Below are 18,791 nucleotides of genomic sequence, written 5' to 3' on the forward strand. Positions count from 1 at the left end.
AAACATATTCCTGTTCCCTTTCTCTAGTCTGTAATTCTACCCCCGGTATTAAGACTGATCTTTTGTTTCAAGACAGCAGACCTTAGCAAGACTACATGGGGAAATTTCTACGAAAAAAATGACCCAGTTGTCTTCCCTCCTTCTCCTGTCACCACTTTAAGTGATATTATACCGGTATGCGTTTGATAACAGAGAGGTGGAAATGCTGTTTGTCAGGCCGTGGTCAGAAAACACCCTGATATGATCAATGTCATTCTTCATTAATTCTGCCCAATTGCATGTTCCATAGCATTGGTACAAACCATAGGCCTCACAGTTCTTTATAAGCTGTTTTATTTGTATGTTGTATTCTCCAAAAACATTGCACTGCATAAAATGCATCTTTCCTTTCACCTGTGGAATGATGATGCCGTGTCACCATCTTCTCCTCCTTGCAGCAGTTCCTGGGCAACGAGTGAAAAAAGCAAGCTGGACCTTTGGGGTCTCACCTGTCCCAAACCTCTCTCCAGTCCAGGCACACTGCAATGCCTTTGCCACAGATATTTTCTGTAGTTTGGGTTGAATCATGCACCTGGCTGAGCCACAAAGCTGCTGACACCTCCTCAGAAGTGACGTTTCCCAGTGGAAACCCTTGAGGCCTTCACAGTTTCGCCTGTGTCTGGTTTTACTGATGAAAGCCATGGTTATAACCGTGGAGCAGTAGTGCAACAAAGACCCCAAGAATTTCTGAGTTGCACCGTGATAGTCACTGCTGAGATCCCCAGGGAGGAGAAGAGCGACGAGGTGTGCACAGTAACACCTGAACCTTTCACAGCACTGCTGACCAGAGCCACAGCGCAAGCAGGTATTGCAGTGCTCTTAAACCTCTCCAGCAAGGGAGGGGTGGCATTTCGGGGCTGTAACTGTGGGTCCATCTTTTCTTCTCCACACTGATGCCCTGTGTTGCAGCCAGATTGAACCGAGGGAAAGCCACAGGACTGCCCTTGCAGGTCATCTCATCCAAGACCTGGATGGAGGCACTGAAACTCTCCTCCTCCTGCAGCTTGAAAGTCATGAGCTCCTTATCCCCCCTGGGGCTTCTGCAGAACCGGCATGTTTGGCGTCATGTACCCTTTCTCTCCTGGCATCTAAAAAGAGTTACGGGATGGTGACAAGGGTATGGAGCAGCTTCTGCCCAAGGAATTCTGAGGTAAACCATGGTGCTTCAAGCCCAGGGTAGAGAGGGGAAAGGGGGCAGATGTGGGTGAATACAGATCTGCCTAACTCATGGAAGAGTTAGGCGGTATCAGATGAAGCCAGAGTGGCTGGTTCAAGAAAAAGACCAAAAATATGTGTATCTTGACAAAAGACATATCATGCATTGAAGCTGCCTGTTGCAGGGTGCTACAAATGCTAATGTTGGCATAGGTTCAAGAACTGGGAAAGTTTGTAGATGAAAAGCATGATGATTGTGACAGACAGAAACCTGTTGAACTGCAGACTGATAAAAGCTGGAAGAGCATTTGGGGAAAGTACCTTTATATACAGCTTTTCCTATTACATCTGTCTCTCAGCATCCACTTCTGGCCACTGTCAGATCCAGGGTGCTGGGCTAGACCTGTGGTCTGACCCAGTCCAGCTGCTCTTAGGCTCATGTGTTACCATGCCTTCATACAAATATCTTAAATCACAGCAGGTCCACAGGATATCTGTGTAGTTGCTCCAAGTTGTTTCTTTTCAAAACTGATCTGCTCACTGATATGGCTTGTGCCATAAACCAGTCGCTTTCCCAGGCTGACAACTTCTCACCATTATCAATGCTCTTACCAGGGCCCAGGCTATCAGAAGGGGCCTCATGCTGCTATCCACTTTGTTAAACAGAAGTTGGTTTTATATTTAGTGGTGCATGGAGTGTACAGATGAAACAAATCATTCCCTATAAACTCAGCAAGATGAATAGGTCCTGTTGAAAGCTAGCAAGGAAGGCTGAATGCAAGATTAATATGCAGTCCCAAGTTATGTTTCCCACAACTTTTATTGATTATTTGGAAAGTAAAAAAACCCCCATGATTCCTTATATAAGTCAGAGTGAAATTCTTGTGCAACCATTCTTAAAAGAGGAAAATAATTTGTCTGGGAGGAGAGCTCTTTGGTTTCTGTTTGAGGGGCAAGAGGTTTAAGAGCTTCCTGTCATCACTTTAGTGTTGTTTACCAATGAATTCTCAAAATAAGTACAGAATTCACAAGTAGAAATGTTGTGCTGCTCAGAGGCTTCTCCACACTGGAAGGTCACCCTAGACAATAGTAAAAGATCTGTGATCTCTTAGTTTCTCCCACTTTTGGCTCTGAGACGAAATTGGAACTATGAACAGGTGACTCACTGTGTGTTTTGTAACGGTGGGACAGTAAATGTCTCTGTTCTGACAATTTGATATGGAATTGTCATCAAGAAGTGCTTCAGAGTTCAGGGACTGGGTGAGGGATAGACTGTAAGCATACAGTATGTTGTGTGATGCTTCACTGTTTGAAGATCATCCCAGTGATGGGTTAGACCTTATCGGTCCCTCTGTTTCCCCTCTTCTGTACTCAGAGGAAAAGTGACTGACTAATCCTGCATCATTTGCTCAGCTGCTTTGTAGATGACCTTGTTGAAAGGGATGTGCTTTCTGGATTAGGGGGGCTTGTTATATGTCATAAATCTTACAACAGAATGTAAATTGTGTAATTTACACAGAATACAGAACTGCAAAGTCTTTTCTCCTTTCTCAACCAAAAAGTGCAGTTATCATTGTTTTACTAGTCTTAATTATGGGTTTTCTTTTCTTTTATTATTATGAGTGCTTTCATAATCATTACTGCCTGGCTGCAAAGGGAAAGTTCTGACCAAAATATGAATCTATAGCAAGTCATCTAAAGGATGTGAAAAATTATATTCTATAAGGTCCAATGCTTTGTATTGATCTTACAGAAGAGACAAATCTCATGGGTCAAAGTTGAAGTGATATGGACAAGCAAAATCAATAATAATTTTTAAAATAGGCATTTTTTCCCTTTTCTTTTACTAATTCATGAAAAAAACACAAGAGCACCATAAGACTTGCACAATATTGACGTTTCACAGATTGCTGCTGTGTTTTGTTTTTTAATTAATTATGTTTTGGAAAATATTTTTTGCCAACATCCTGTTGAAAATACCTGTTGGCAAAAAGGTATTTTCAAAGCTGAAATCAAGCATTTCTATCCAAATAGATCTGCTCTCTGTTGTGGCATGGCTAATACAAGGGTTTTTTTGGTACTTTGGACACATAAAAAATTATAGCCTTCCTTCTTTCTTCAGTAACAGTCAGAATTGTCTGTGACGGGTTAGAAGCCCTCTGACATCCTGTGGTGAACCTCACTGGGTGGTTCCTGCCTCCCTGTGCCTTTCCCCATGCCCTCTGAAGGCAAGAGCAGAAGATAACAAGTATCTGTGCCCTAGCTGACACGTCCTCAGTCTGGTATAAGGCGTGTTAAATGAAATTAGCTGAACAAAGGGGGCAAATACATTTGTTTCTGCTTGTGCTGCTGGAACAGCAAGTCCTAGTGGGGAAGGAGCCTACCTGGCTGGGGAGGCTGCTGGAGGTGGTAACCCTTTAAGCAGTAACTGCCAGAAATTTTCTGAGATGATGCCTCTGAAAAATTATTTTTGCTGCCACAGACCTGCCCATATTTTCTGGACACTTGTGCTGAATTTTATGTACTGAGTCTTAGCCTTTTTATACATGGAAAGATGTAGATTTTTCTTTGTTTTACATAAATAAAACCAGATCCTCAGAGCTGGAATTTTCAGAAAGCTTTCCATCACTGAATTAACGGTAGCAGATTTAGAGTAAAGCTGATTGCTTGGGAAACCTTGCAGTCACTGAGGCTCTTGATAGGTGCCTGGCCACTGGGTATGGGATAGGAGGCATTCTGTCCTATCTGCCCTTAAACAGAGGCAAAATCTAGGAGAAATCTCCTTGGTTGAAATCATTCCAGAGCTTCACTGACTCTTGGAGGCTGGTTTGGATTTGATCTAGCATTATCTCAGGTTTCAGCAGGAAAATTTCATGCAGCTTTACCCTGTTACCCTCTCTTTGCCAGCACACAGATATTTAGTTGAGAGCTGCTTAGGTTTTTTTGTGTTTTTCTCTTAGGAAAACCAGGCTGTTGTGGATTTCTGCCATGTACAAATAAACCTCCTCTACAAATTAAAAAGGTCTCTCAGTAATGATTTCCATGACACCCACTCATCAGTGTCCACCTTCTTGAGTACCTATGTGCTGGCATGATCATATTAGTGTCTTTGTTGATGACTAAAATGGAGGCTATCGTTCTGCAACATATGCCAGAAACAAATTTCTGTTGGCAGGCACCCTGGAGACTGAGATAATTCATTTTAAAAAAATAAAATAAAATTATAAACCAGATTTGAATTATTTTGTTAAAGAGCTCAGGAAAATGCTTCTTTTCCATCTTCTCTCTTTCCGTAAGTACTCCTAGAATTTTGCCTCATCCTGCGTGTAGTGCTGGGGCCTCTTGCTTGAAAGGAATAAAACCAGATGTAGACCATGATGACTTTTTTCATTGGCCAAATTTTGGCTTGCTGTTAAATATTGTTATTATTTAAAATCCTCAAAATACTCTATGTACTGAATAGACTAGTGGGAGAAATGTCACCCCTAAGAGTGTTTTTAGCTCCAAGAGCCTATTGCATAGAGCATGCCTTGCACCTTGTGTAGGATAACTTGCAAACTGGAGACAGTGTGTGTGGAGCTGGGGACAGGGGAGGAGAACCCAACACACCTAATTATAGCCTTTAGTATTACACAGCATTTAGCAACCATTAAACGAGCAGTTGTTTGATTTCAAAGCTCTTCTAATTGAACATTAGTCACATACTCTCCCTTGTCCTCTGTTTGCTGTGTTAAAAATCACAGCCCTAAAAGAGCTTACTTGAAAGATTCCATAATTAAGTAGCCACTTAGTCAAGGAATGTCAAAACCCTTCTGTCCCAGGGACAGCAGACAAGCCTTTGGGTGAAGGGTTACACCACTGTAGCCAGTGGCAGGATCCAACCAAAATTACATAGAATCGTAAAATGATTTAGGTTGGAAAAAACCTTTAAGATCATCAAGTCCAACTGTTAACTTAGCACAGCCAAGTCCACCACTAAGCCATTCCCTAAGCACCATGTTTACATGTTTTTTAAATGCCTCCAAAAATGGTGACTTGACCACTTCCCTGGGCAGCCTGTTCCAATGATTGACAGTCCTTTTGGTGAAGAAATTTTTACTAATACCCAATATAAACCTCCCCTGACACAACTTGAGGCTGTTCCCTCTTGTCCTGTTGCTTGTTATCTGGGAGAAGAGACTGACCCCCACCTGCCTACAGCCTCCTATCAGGGAGTTTTAGGGGGTGATAAGGTCCCCCCTGAGCCCCCTCCAATCCAGGCTCAGCACCCCTGGTTCCCCCAGCCGCTCCCCATCAGACTTGTGCTCCAGACCCTTCCCCAGCTCCGTTGCCCATCTCTGGACACGCTCCAGCCCCTCGGTGTCTTTCTTGTAGTGAGGGGCCCAAACCCCAACACAGGTTCACCAGTGCCCAGCACGGGGGGGCGGTCACTGCCCTGGTCCTGCTGGCCACAGTATTGCTGATACCATCCAGGATGATGTTGGCCTCCTTGGCCACCTGGGCACACTGGGGGCTCATGTTCACCCAGCTGATGGCCAGCACCCTCAAATCCTTTTCCAGCAGGCAGCTTTCCAGCTGCTCTTCCCCAAGCCTGTAACATTTAAAAAGTGCAGTGGGAAGTGGATGGAAGGGGTGTAACAGAGCAGATTGAAGGGGAGAAAGAAAAACAATAGGTACAAATTTCTACCAGTTTCCTCAGGCATCCATAGCAGCTGCTTAATGATACATGTATCATTATATCTTGGAGTAGTTGGAGGGCAGAAGCAGACTTGATTACACTACAGACAATTGTTTCACAATAATTCTGGACCATTTTTCATTAGCTGTCTCCCCTTACAGCAAAACAAGGGATAATTTTTTTAAAAAAAAATCTTATACCTCTGGAAGGTTGTCCAACAGTTAAAAATTTTTAATAATTCATCATGCGAAACATCTTGAGCTAAATACTAAATTTCCCAGCAATAACAACAAAAGATGGATGGAAGGAGCTGAGGTTAACTTGCTCTGATAGAAACAAAAGGGTAAATAAAAAGAATGATGCTATCACTTTTCCATGATTTATCAGTACATTTTTATTACACCCTCCTCTTTGACGTGTTTTGTCACTCAGTATGTTGAGCCAAACCAGTTCATTCCAAGCAAGCTGATTAAGTAACTGATTAAAACAAAGCAGCAGATTTGTCTGCCTATAATCATTTACCATGACACAAGCAATAGGTGGCAGGCCTTACTGGCGAGTGCAGCTGCTGACATTACCTTTTAGGACAGATAAGGACTTGTGGGTTTGACCCCCTGGCCTAGCTCATCAGGTCACCAAGTAATACGGCTGTAGTGGTGCGAGCAACAACTTCAACAGCGATTGCTGTGTTTTCTTGCTTTTGCACCATTATAGAAAGATGACTCGTTCATAGTAACATTTAAATGTGAGGCTTCTGACTTCATTAGATGGACTTAATGTACCCAGCTATGAGCAAGGAGCAATCTGTAGGAAGAGAAGCCCTGTTGCTTATTTTAGGTCTGCTTCCCAAGGCGCACTGTGATTGCTCCTCAGGTCAGGTAAGGGTGACTAAGACCTAAGTCAAGTTCTGAGCATTATATGACCTCCTGTTCAATGACAACTTGTTTAGAGGACTTACTTGGGTAGAAATGAGGAGGTGATGGCAGCTGAAGTGGAAGAAGCCATTTCAACAGTGGTAGCAACAGTTCTACACTGAGGATGGGCAGCACCTTCTACAGGAGTCAGAGCTGGGATACAAAGTTGAAACAAAAGACCTGCTGCTACAAACTTGTTCATGCTGCTGAGAGGAAAGCAAAGTTGTTAGTGACTGCAGGTTCCCCCCAGAAATAACTTCTGTCTTCTGATCTCTCTCTCAGAGGTTGGAGCCAGCTTGGCTTTCCAGCACAGGCAAAGCAGGTGATGGTGGTGGTCTGAATCATTTGGCATTTGTTTCTAAATGCTATTTTGGGTGCCTGAGGATTCAGCTCGATACCTAGGATTTACCAAAACATGTTAGAGAGGTGAAATGAATGGGAGTGAGAGTAAGAGACTTACACCAACATCTACGGTTTGGAAGACGCTGTGCAGGGTCTGTCTGCCACGGGGTGTGCTTGGGCACTACGGGCTCTTCCTGCAAGATGTTTTGAACACAGCTGTAGTGAGTTAATGCACTAGCTGCCTGCCTCTTGGAAATGCCTAAACTTTGGAAGTCAAAACAAGGCCACTGCTGTTCAGGATCCCAGTGTGGGACATCCTTATAGGCAGTAATGTGTCCCAGGAGCTCTGTTTCCAAGACCTACTCTTGTGATCAGAACAACATGAAGCAACTGCCGCAAATGGCATAAATACTAGATTCTGATTCTTCATCTGTGGGTAGAAAATGCATTTTTTTCTTTCCTAAGAGGACTACAAATTTTCAAATTACACAAAAGAATCTTGTAACACTTAGGTGTTGAGCCCTTAAAATATTGAAATGAGATGATATGCGTTAAATGCACCCACATTCCCTACTTCAACTTGGTTATTGATACAATTAAAAGCACTTCCAAATATAAGTCCACTGGAAGTTAGACATGCTTTTTAAAATTGCTGGTATAGCAAGTGATACTGCAATCAAATGTGCTTTGAAATACAGGGTCCTGCACTGCTCATTGCATTGTAACCTAGACACTTCTTTAATCTTACTCAATCCATCATTGTCTTGTTTGAAGATTGCAATTTCCGTAGGTTTTCAGAGAAAAGGAAGATAGTGGCTAACCACAGAACACAGCAAACTGTAAAACATCTTGCCATGTTCACTTTTCCCTTGCCCTAGCAATTGATGCTGTTGCTTCTCTTGCCCTGTGAGTTATAGCTTTAGTAAAGCAGTGCCAGAATCAAGTCAGCGGGCCTCTGCTGGCACTGCAGAATGACAATTCTTATCTGTTTTCTATAGCCTGACATTTTCAGTAAGCCTGGAAGGTTTGGTTAATAGGGTTTGTCAAAAGGGAGCTACAGTATAAAACATTGAAATATGGAATGAGATCAAAGCAGAGAACCTGTGTCACGTTAAATGTTACCAAAGCAATTTCAAGGAGACTAATTATTCACAATAGATAACTAAATTGTAAATCTCTATTACAAGTGGGGGATTGAATGTGAGTTTCCTTGGAAAGCAGTGCTGAAGTCTGCTACTTTAATATCTAATGCATAAGGAAAATGGCAGATGTGCCAGAGGCTTGGGAAGTTGAGAGGTCAAAGAATGAATGGACATAAACTCCTGGATTCACTCTGCAAGTCCTGAAAAGACATATTTGCATTATAAAATGCCTGATAGACTTTTTTTTTTTAATAGTCTGATATTGAAAGCATTCTGATATAATAATTCCTTATGACTATTGCTAACTAGAGAAAGGAAGGGACAGACATCAGAAGAGAGACATCTAGGTATGCTTAAGGATGCGTATGTGAATTTTCAATGAACATTCATAATTGGGTGATAATCGGGTCCTTCCTAAAATTCCATGGCCTGCCTTTTGGGTGCAAATCTAGGATGGGAATTGTGCTTGTTACTGCCACTGTGAAATCCTGCATCCTATTATGAAATAGCACATAACGGTTAATCTGTGCCCTGAGGAGGAACTTGTCCCTGTCCTTTCTATTATGAGGCATTTTATGAGAAGAGGAAAGGTAGTGGACAGTGCCTATGAGAAGGGGCTCTCTGAAATATCCTTTTGGAATAGTGCATGCAACGTTTCTTGCTTCTGTTCTCTAGATTGCTTTTGTTGTCTAGATTGTGGTTCAGCCTTATGGATGCTTTTAGATGTTCTTATTTATAATAGAGGGTGCATTGTGGCACAAACTGTACATCTGACCATAGTTTTCCTGCTGTTGCCTCTGTTCTCCATCTTAGTTACTGCTTCTGCTAGCATTTGCCGTGTAAATACAAGGAGACCTACCAATGTAAGGCAATGTGCTACATGACTGGAAGTGTATTCCTAAGAACAAGGATGTAGCTATACACCATGGTGGCTGAACTCTTCTTTCTGGACTCAAGGGTATCATCCAGTCTATTAGAAAACCTCCCTGAAGAAGCTCTTGCTTATTTATGGCGGTGCTGAAGGGGGAAACTGTTCAGAGCATACCAGGAATTTCCTTCCTGGTGTCTGTCTGTGCAGCTGTGAGAGGAAATAAATGCAGTAGGGTTATCTCTGGCAAAGCATATACTCATAAATGGGGCTCCAGTTCTTGGAGTTGTTGGGGATTAATGAGGAACGTTTATATCCGGATGATTGCATTAGATATGACATAAATGTAGATAAGGTGGAGGAGAGATGGATTTCTTTACTTCCAAAGGAATATGTGAACTTCCAAGAGTTCTCTGTATTGGAGCAAGTTTACAAATTCCATTATTCTTTGCCGTAAACATTACATGTTCTTTTTGCTTTTTCTATTGACAGCCAGCAATGACCTGTATAACTGGCAAAGAGAAAAAACAGTACCTTTGGCCAGGTAGTGACCATGATGACACTAGAACTTCTTATTATGATGATGGAGGGTCCTGTTACCTGCAAATGCATTTATATAGTTGATTGCATGGGCTTTAAGCAATAGACCACTGATTCCTGTTGCCTGGACCTGGGACTAATCTGAGCCTAGGCAGGAGAAGCCGAAATGGTCTGGTTGAAGCTGATGGTCTCAGCAGAATTTCAGGACTTCATAGATTTGATGGATTTTCAAGTTGTCTGCTCTAACAGGCAGGATAATTCTGTCTGTGTTACTGCTCTTGTGAATACCTTCGACATAACTGTAGCAGATTAGTTATAGCTAACGTGCATGAACTCTGCAAAGAGCTTTGTGCAGTACGTCTTAGAAAACACTGGGCTACCTGCATGCATCACACACTCACTGTGCTTGCACAACAAAGTTGATGTTTCTGGAGCTGACTTGTTAATTATGCACCTCCCTCTAAGACCGATGAATCCTAACATACCAAATTCATGTTGCTTCACTGTGTGTCTAAACCAGAACTATTTATGTCCACAAAGTCATGAAGAGAAATACTGCAACTCTTGTCCAGAGGAATTATTTCTTGTCTGTCTTATATCTATATCTAGAACACAACCCTTAGATGGTCACATCAAAGAATGAACTATCAAGAAACTACACAGAGTTAATGTGGGTTGTTTCACTCGTGAAGTCATTCTGTACACAAACGTTGCTAATTATGAAGCTGTTGGCACTATCGTATTGTGGATGTTTGTTGAGGTTATTTTAGGAAATCACTGTTGTTGGGAGTCTTTAGGTCAGCAAGGTGAATATAGCAATTCTCACACCTCACAATTTTAATGCATGTTTTCAGACAGCTTGCTTAGACTTCATCAGCAGTAAAGCTAGTATTGATGTCTGTCATATATAAGCAGTAATTACTAGGAAGCATGCATTTAATTCTTCCTGCACTTCATTTCTTCTGCACTGAATTTGTATTCATTTTCATTTAAAAGCTTGGCAATAAAATAGTAAAGGACAGAGTGGTACCAAAGAGTACAGTGAAATTAATACAAAAGCAGAAATGACATTTCCTGAGTTTGTGTACGACACAATTTACCATTCAGCGTAGCACTTCTTCCAGCTGGTAATCCATCAGAGTTGCAGGACAAGGCAGTGCTTTGTGGACAGTCTGCAGTAGGTGGTTGCTACATTAATAGAATGCAAAGGAAAGGTTTGTGATAGGGAAAAGAAGAGCCTAGAGGCTGGAATATTGGCACTGAAAAGGGGGGTTAAAGGTCTGACCTTCTGGGAATAGCCTGCAGTGTTTTCATCTCAGTAAGGTGTAGAGGTTCTCTTCCATGCTGGTGTAGCTGGTATTTCTGAAGTTCCCAGTAACTCCAGGGCTAATGTCAGTCCAGAGTCTAGTGGCAGAAGACAGCATATTCACAAAGTTTTCAGTTGTGAATGTCTTTCCAGCAGAGGACACAGAAAAGAGACACAAACCTCATCCTTGACCAATTGGGAAATCTGTCCGATGCTCTTAGTCAGTCATTCATATCGTGATGTGTGTTAGTTCTCAGATCTGGGTCACTCCATTTGGGAGTCACATCCCATTTCATAATTAAGGGATTAATTTATAATATTATACGGTGAGGAACTAGTGCTTGATGGAGAGGATGGAAGTGCAGCTTGTTAGCTAACCCCTTTCCTAACATTTTACAGCTGTTGAGGCCAGACAAAAATGGCAGTCTGGATGCCCTAACAGACGCTGGGGTTTAGCCCGTAGAGGTGAATGCAATAAGCATTCTGGACCCAATTGAGGTCTGTGATATCTGAAATTCATTAACAAAATTTATACATGTGGAAGTTTAATTTTTCCTGGGCTATATGGGAGTAGGGGCTTTTTTTGTTTGTTTTTTCCACAGCTTTGAATTTACAGTTGAGTTTAAGCAGCTCTCTTGCACAGGTGATTTTTAAGTGAAAACTATATTCTTTGAGATCTTTGGACTGGCTCAGTTTTTAAACTTTGATATAAAGCTGTTTTCTTTTTACTCCTTTACCTGGCTGGATTCTTTAAGAACTGCTGCAGTTTGATTGTCATGAAACTCTTCTCAGACTTTCAAGAAACCAGTGCATCTTCTGTTTAATGAAGTGTATTTTTTGGAAGATTTTGCAAAAGGTGCCTGCTGGTGCTGCGGTTATATTTTTTATTTTCCATTTGTGGCAATCTTTGCATTGACTAATGCTCGTGTGAAACCCATCTGTGCTCTCCTTATTTTTGGTGACGAGCCAAACACAAAGTCAAAGACAAAGTCCCAGCAGTCAGAAGGTATAAAATGGGCTGTGGATAGGAAAAAACATTTCCAGTGATTTTTCTTACCTTCCTTCTAGGCACTCGTTCAAGAGCCTGTTAGTAATTTATTCAACAGTCCACACATATGCGAGGATAGAAGAATGAAGTCTTCTCAGAGCTCTTTGCATTAACAGTTATTTACTTCCCTATAAACTGTCACAGAGCAGTGAAATAAACTTTCTGAGAAAGGAGTCCTCTAGTCATTCAATTGTGGTGGAGCCACCTCACTCCAGAAATGTGATGAAACATGCTCCAGGGAGGTGGAGCCGCTGGGGTGCTGCCGAGTGACTTCCCTCTGGTATGAAATACTGAACTTAACATGAGATTTTCCTAACCAGGGGCTGCCAGAACAGCCTGTAAGTGGTGCTGATGCCTTTTGAGACCAGCACATAATAATGTGTTCTGGTCATCTTATATGGAGTTGGTAAAATCTAGGATTATAAATTGTTCTGCTAGCCGTTATTATCCATACTAAATGATTTCTTGGTACTTCAGAAAAGAAAACTAATGCACAATTAAGAAAATGCCATTGTTATCTCTTCTGCAAACCACCTTGTAATATCATCAGCTACAGCAAATCAGTCCATTTTACTACAGAATTATGTAATTTAATTGATGGTTAAAGTTCATTCATTTTAATACATTTATTATATAAACATACAGGAAGGCTGAAGTAGAGGGAAGAACCTTCTCTGGGTTGCATGTTCTTTTTTTTATTTATATTCATACTCTATTTTTTAAAATATTTAGTTGCAGAAACAGTAACACACTTTTAAAATAAACTTTGCCTGGCACCATAGGAAAAGGGAAGAAGGTTGTGAAGAGGCATTTACACGTTGGCCAATAAATGACTCGGCAATTTGCATCTGCAAGGGAGCAATCTTTTTTTTTTTTTTTTTTTTTTTTTTTCCTCCCCCTAAATAAGCCATTGCATTCAAAGTTGATTTGTTCCAAGGAAAGGAGCTGAAATTAGTTACTGACATGCAATAATTCATTTCTTATTTTTCCAACAGTAATTAAATTGCCCGGAACTGTTGTCATTTAACAGCCTATTAATTGACTAATGTGCATTACTTGCATGCAAGCTATAGGTAATACCCAAGGATTAAGAAAGGAAGAAAGAAGCAGAAGGAAAACCTGACTGGTTTTCATGACCATCATAGATGAATGATTAATTTATTTCATAATGGAATGTAGGTTTTGCAAATGCAGATAGGTTAGATTTTAAATATGCAATTTCATCAGCAATAGTCCTAAAACAGGAAATAGTAGTCAGCTATTAATTCTTTGGAGAGGAGCAAAATAACTGATCAGTTGTGATTTCTTTCAACCATGTGGAGGTTATATAGCTCTTCCTTCCTTAAAAATCAATGATTTCTCCTTGGGTCAGTATTTTCAGTAGAAAATTCCTTCCTCTAATCATATCGTTGGCAAAACATTGTGATATTTTCTTCCTTTTGTTCAACATAAAAACAACCAACACCGAAAGAAACTTTATCATGTGCATCGGATAGTCTCAGCCTAATAGCAACTACACACAAAGGTGGATATAGGCAAGTTCAGCAGCTTTGATTCGGTCTAGTCAAATATGATACATTCCAGTGCTGTATTAGTGGCCTATGTGGGGTAAAAAAAATCAATGAGGTCAACATCTAGATCCCAGCTGAGAATAATCCACTTCATAAAAATAAACCAAAAAGTCCAACCTAAATGATTTGGTGATTCTGTCACAGTAAACTCTAATTTATAGTGTTGCAGGCTCCTAAAGGAGTCTACAACTATATGAATAGACAGGGAAACAAAGGTCAAGTTTTTAAAGGGAGAGGTGTGAGATGGGATTTTCTAAATCACCTAACCATCAAGAGACTAATAACGAGAATGTCTTTCTATGAAACTGGGAATCATCAGTTAGAAGACATAAGGAGGGAAATGAATTGGATATATTAGCTGCCTAGATGTGAGAGAAACATGGAAATGCAGTCGAATGAAGCAGCAGTTAAGACAGCAAGGAAAAAAAAATACAAATACATAAAAGCCATCATGTAGGGCTTCTAGGAGGATCAAGGGGAATGGAATAGCTCTAGGACACAAGGCTGAAGAGAGCATCCGCATTGTTCAGTTCACACACCATGGCTGGGAGTTGTTTGGCCAAATGCAGGAGTCAACAGTGCCCATGTCTCCATCTGCTTGGCTTTCTTTGCAAGTTTGGCATGAAAAACAGGCACTTCTTCATACTGTTTTTCCTCATGTAAGATACAGCAGAAGAACTGTGCTCTGCAGGTGCTTATTCTTCTCCATCGGCTATTGAAAGGGAGCCTGCATCGATAGATGGGATGTAGACACCTCCACTGCAGATCTGTGAAGTTAGAGAAGATGGATCCCATCACTGACCCCAATGGTTGCCTGTCATATCTGGGGACTTGACCAAGTACTCAGTTCTTTAAATGTCACTGAACCTACAGCACACCCTAAATATGGCTGAGCTGTGGTTTTCAGGTCACCACAGGTAAAGCTAAGCCTTCGGACCCCTGTGGCCATGGTGCAGGAAGGACACTGAGTGTGCAGCCAGGCTCCAGGGCAGTCAAGGCTGTCTTTCAAAGTGCGACTTCATGTAAGCCCATAACATGCTCGTGTTTATTTCAATAAAACAGTCATTTAGACAATAGCTAAGTATATCTGGAAGAATATATGGCAAGGCAATGAAACTATTAATAACATTTGGATACCTCCTGCACTGTGTTAATGCATCACAAGTTAGCACACTATTGATTCAGTATCAAATTTCTGAGAAACAATCCTCTTACCAATATCTAGGATCTGATGTTGTAATTGAACCAGAAAATGTAAGATTCCTAGCATTACTGCTGAGAATTCTTCCCAATAAATGTGTGTTTTCCACTGGGGCTGAAATCACTGCAAGTGATAGTTTTAATTTTTTTTTCCTTTTTATATTTTTCCTATCATACAGGTTCCTTTTCTCCCCTCTGTGTGTAAAAGAAACATAATGGGGCCAATTCTTGCATCCTACTATCTTGACTTGTGGGAGGATCATTTGAGATACTTGGTTTAGATAATTAAATCTTTTGTGGAAGTATTAAATTTTGAAAGAAAGGAAATAGGTGGTCTTGGAAAATACTGTGTAGGAAAAAAGCACCTGTAGGAATCATAGGCAGTATAAGCCTTTGTCACTGTGTGAGGAAAAAGGAGAAAGAACGGAGTAGAAAAGAGAACCCTGGTTATGACACTGAAGCATAAGGAAGAAAAAATGGTTCGTGCTTGAAGGAGAAATGAAATAGTGCTAAGGAAGGAAGTGACAAGAAGAATGGCTGAGTATTTGGCCTCTTAGTTTTGAGTGGGTGCCAGCATACCCCAAAACAGATGGCACAGCAGTTTATTTCCATTATACATGCCTTCTCATTTCAGGGTCTCCCTCAGATATCCATATTTCTTTTATCCAGCACCTTACATCTACAGCTATTAGCCTCCAGTTTTTTGTCCGTAAGGACTGAAGAAATCCTCTTTTTGTTTTTTTCCCAAGCTCATTTTGATTTTCCTTCTTAGGTCTAGGATAACATAAGACTGGTTTCTTTCAGAAAACAAGATCGTAAAGGGAAGCCAAAAGATTGTTATTATTATTTAGTATCTTTGGCTTTGTTAGATGCTAGTCGTTGTTACTTTGTGCAGTACACCTGCCTTTCCTCCCAGTAATATCATTCTTTCTCCTGGTAAGTGAGTGGCCTCAGCCACAACATCAAAAGTTGTGAAGTAAAAGCATACTGTTATCAGACAGCAGGAGATATAGCTATGAGAAAGGGTGAACTAGAGAGTTAGGAACATCGCTGCCATCATAATAGCATCTTTTTTCAAGTTACATTGGTAGATCTATGCCAAAATCGTCAAAACTGCATTTTTTCACCTGGTTCTAGCCTGTGCGGTTGCAGTTGCTCCCATGCTGGATGTGGTCTGGACACATATGCCTCTCCACTGGCTTTCCAAAGTGCCTGGATATTGTTTTTGTTTAACTGAAGCTTTACTGCTTTGTTTTGGTGAGAGTCTGTTCCGTGTGAGAAGCTATGTGGAGTGCAGAAAAGCTTGTTCCTGGTAGGAGGCCAAGAGTTCTTCCGTATCTGTAAATGGTTCATCACATACATAGTTAATGCCAAGTAGCTGAATAGCCACAGCTATAAATAACTTGCTAGTTACGTGTATTTTGTACTTTGATTGTTTTTCCATAGCTAATTACATATAACAAATATAACATGTCAAATGTAGATAACCTAGAAGTTATTTATCCCCTTTCTTATTCATCCTAGATGGCTTTTAACCAAGAACATACATTCACAAAATATGCCTGCAAACCACAAGTGGCAAAATCTGAACCTGTAAGTACACGTGATCTACTTTAGAAAAGACATGTAGCAATTAACAAGGAAGAAATGACACTGACTTTTCATAGCTGTGTTGCACACTTATCAAAACATTGAAATCTGAAGAACTTCTGAGCCTCTCATAATTTCTAAACAAGTACAGTCCAAAATACATTTCAATCTTCCAATTGATTGGGCTGCAGAAGAAAAAGGAATTTCAGTGGTTGAAGTCCAGTAATGTTTTGTCCCAGACCAAATGTAGCAAGAAGATATAGTAATTATGAATTGTCTGGATCAGACGTAGTTCCCAAAACCATTTGTCGTATGATCAGACTCTGTGGTTCTTCGTAAAGCTGCAGAGTTAATCTGCTGCCTCGTTAGGCTAGCTGAGTCTGACTGACCTCATGGAAAAGTACTACAGACCTGTATACCTCTCAGATGTAGGAGCACAATGGCAAGTACGCACAATTTTTCACAAAGATACCTTAGCAAGGATGCCAACCTCATGAGGAAAATATTAAAATAAGATTTAAGTTTTGGTGGCTATAGCTAACGTCATGGAAATTTAAAGCTAACTTCTTATACTGGTGTATGCACTGCCATACCAGTGAGCTTGAGTGTCTGTTCATTCCCAGTCCAGGTCAGAATAGGAGGTTTTAGATAAATGGAGAAACGTGACCTGAAATTTTCTATTGATAGATCTGAATTTTTGCTCTTTACATTGTAGAAAAGCTATTCTAAATTAATTTTGGAATTTTACATTACGTTTGGCCAAGCAGCAGTAATTAATCAACACTCCCAGTGCTTACATCTAGTTTCTCCTCTATATATGAGACATAATGCAAATACAGGTGGGTTTTTTTCAGGTGGAAGTACCTCTGCATGAGAATTTACACTTGTAGCTGTTGTTCATGTGATTAAATAGTTCCTTGAGCCCATGACATCATCATCCTGGATCACCACAGCCATGAGTTCGCGTGTGCTGGTGGTGCTCAGGCAGGGTTTCTATCACTGCAGGCATGGTCCGAAGGTGTTGCCATTTCCCTCCAAACTGGGGTGTGGGGTGGGGTGTGGGGGGGGTCGAGGGGGGCTGTTATTTAGCACACAGGTTTCCAGTTGCCAGTGTCTGGAGCTCACACGGTCATAAACCAACAAAGGGAAAAAAGAGAGCACATAACATGGGATTCAGAAATAATTCATGATGATTTAGTTTAATTTGAGTTACTATAACCCTAAAGCTCCATTAAAACCTAAAATGAATGCTATTTCCTCCTGAGAGCAGAGAACAATCTGCTAACTTTTGCCAAGATGAGAGCTATTATGGTGTACAACATGAACGCATATAAATTACAAGGTTTATATTTGCTGGTTTTCCTAATGTTAACTTTGACTGGCATGTCAAATTAAAAGCAAGAGGGGGAAAAAATAGAAAAACCTGCATCAGATTAAGAAACATGTAAGGCAGTGTAATTTCTAACTACAAAACACAAGACCTTCACACTTCAAACAATCCAAACAGGTTTTCTTTTAATGATTAGGTTTCACTTTTTTCCCCTTTATGCTAGAGATGCATAGAGAGCTACAGTAGTATTTGGAAATAATTCAGTAAGCTGGGTATCTCCTTTTTTCACAACTGTGGTAACACTGGGGATGTTTCAGGTTTCCTACTGTTAATGTTTGGTGCAAGGAATGCAGGAAAATTAAAGTAGGTTGAAAATTCCTGATTGAAACGAATGTAGAAAATCAAATACAATTTTGTATCTCAGGACATGACACTGAAATTGGCCTGAGCGCTCTCGTAATGGCCCTTGCAGCCTTTTGCAGGTAAACAAATAGGAAGTTGCTTTCCATTAAGGAAGACAGATGCTGCAGAGAGCCTGGGTCTCCCCAGAGCAGCTGCTCTATCTAAGATCCAAATAGGTCATTTAAGCCCTGATCCCACAATGAGAACTATTGGGTCAGAATGTGCGTATCCAGGGATTAAGTCATGACCTGATAAAAGTGAAAAACTGGGATTTTTATATATACTTAAAGCATGTTTTCAGAACATGAATATTTCAGAGGGAATTTTTTTCCTGCCTCACTCTTCGTATTTGATACGAAGAACTTCAACTTTTGCTCATTTCAATTCAGCTGATTTTCGCTCCCATTGTTCAGCTCTTTTTTCATTCAGATAGTTTAATTTACCTACTCTTTTATACACACAGCTACTGTGTTTATGGATAGTGAAATGCTTTTCTATATGTCAAATGAGCTTTTTAAAAGTATTATACTCTGCAGGCATGCAGGGGATGATGTTTAAACATAGCTTTCTCCTGCCTAGGCTTCCACTCGATTGAATTTTGAATCTCCTATGAGGTGAAAAAAATTGATTATGGGACATTTTGGATAGGGTTTGGAACATAACTGT

At 40.7% G+C, this 18,791-nt stretch overlaps 1 long non-coding RNA gene across 1 annotated transcript; it reads left to right on the forward strand.

The window, feature by feature from the left end:
* The first annotated feature begins 723 nt into the window (after nucleotides 1–723).
* Nucleotides 724–16,396, forward strand: LOC114012627 (uncharacterized). Its single transcript, XR_003555199.2, has 3 exons — nucleotides 724–844; nucleotides 949–1,189; nucleotides 16,328–16,396. It is a non-coding gene; the product is annotated as an uncharacterized LOC114012627 (long non-coding RNA).
* Nucleotides 16,397–18,791: the final 2,395 nt, after the last annotated feature.

The sequence above is a fragment of the Falco peregrinus genome, chromosome 3, assembly GCF_023634155.1.
Source record: "Falco peregrinus isolate bFalPer1 chromosome 3, bFalPer1.pri, whole genome shotgun sequence".
Lineage (NCBI taxonomy): Eukaryota > Metazoa > Chordata > Aves > Falconiformes > Falconidae > Falco > Falco peregrinus.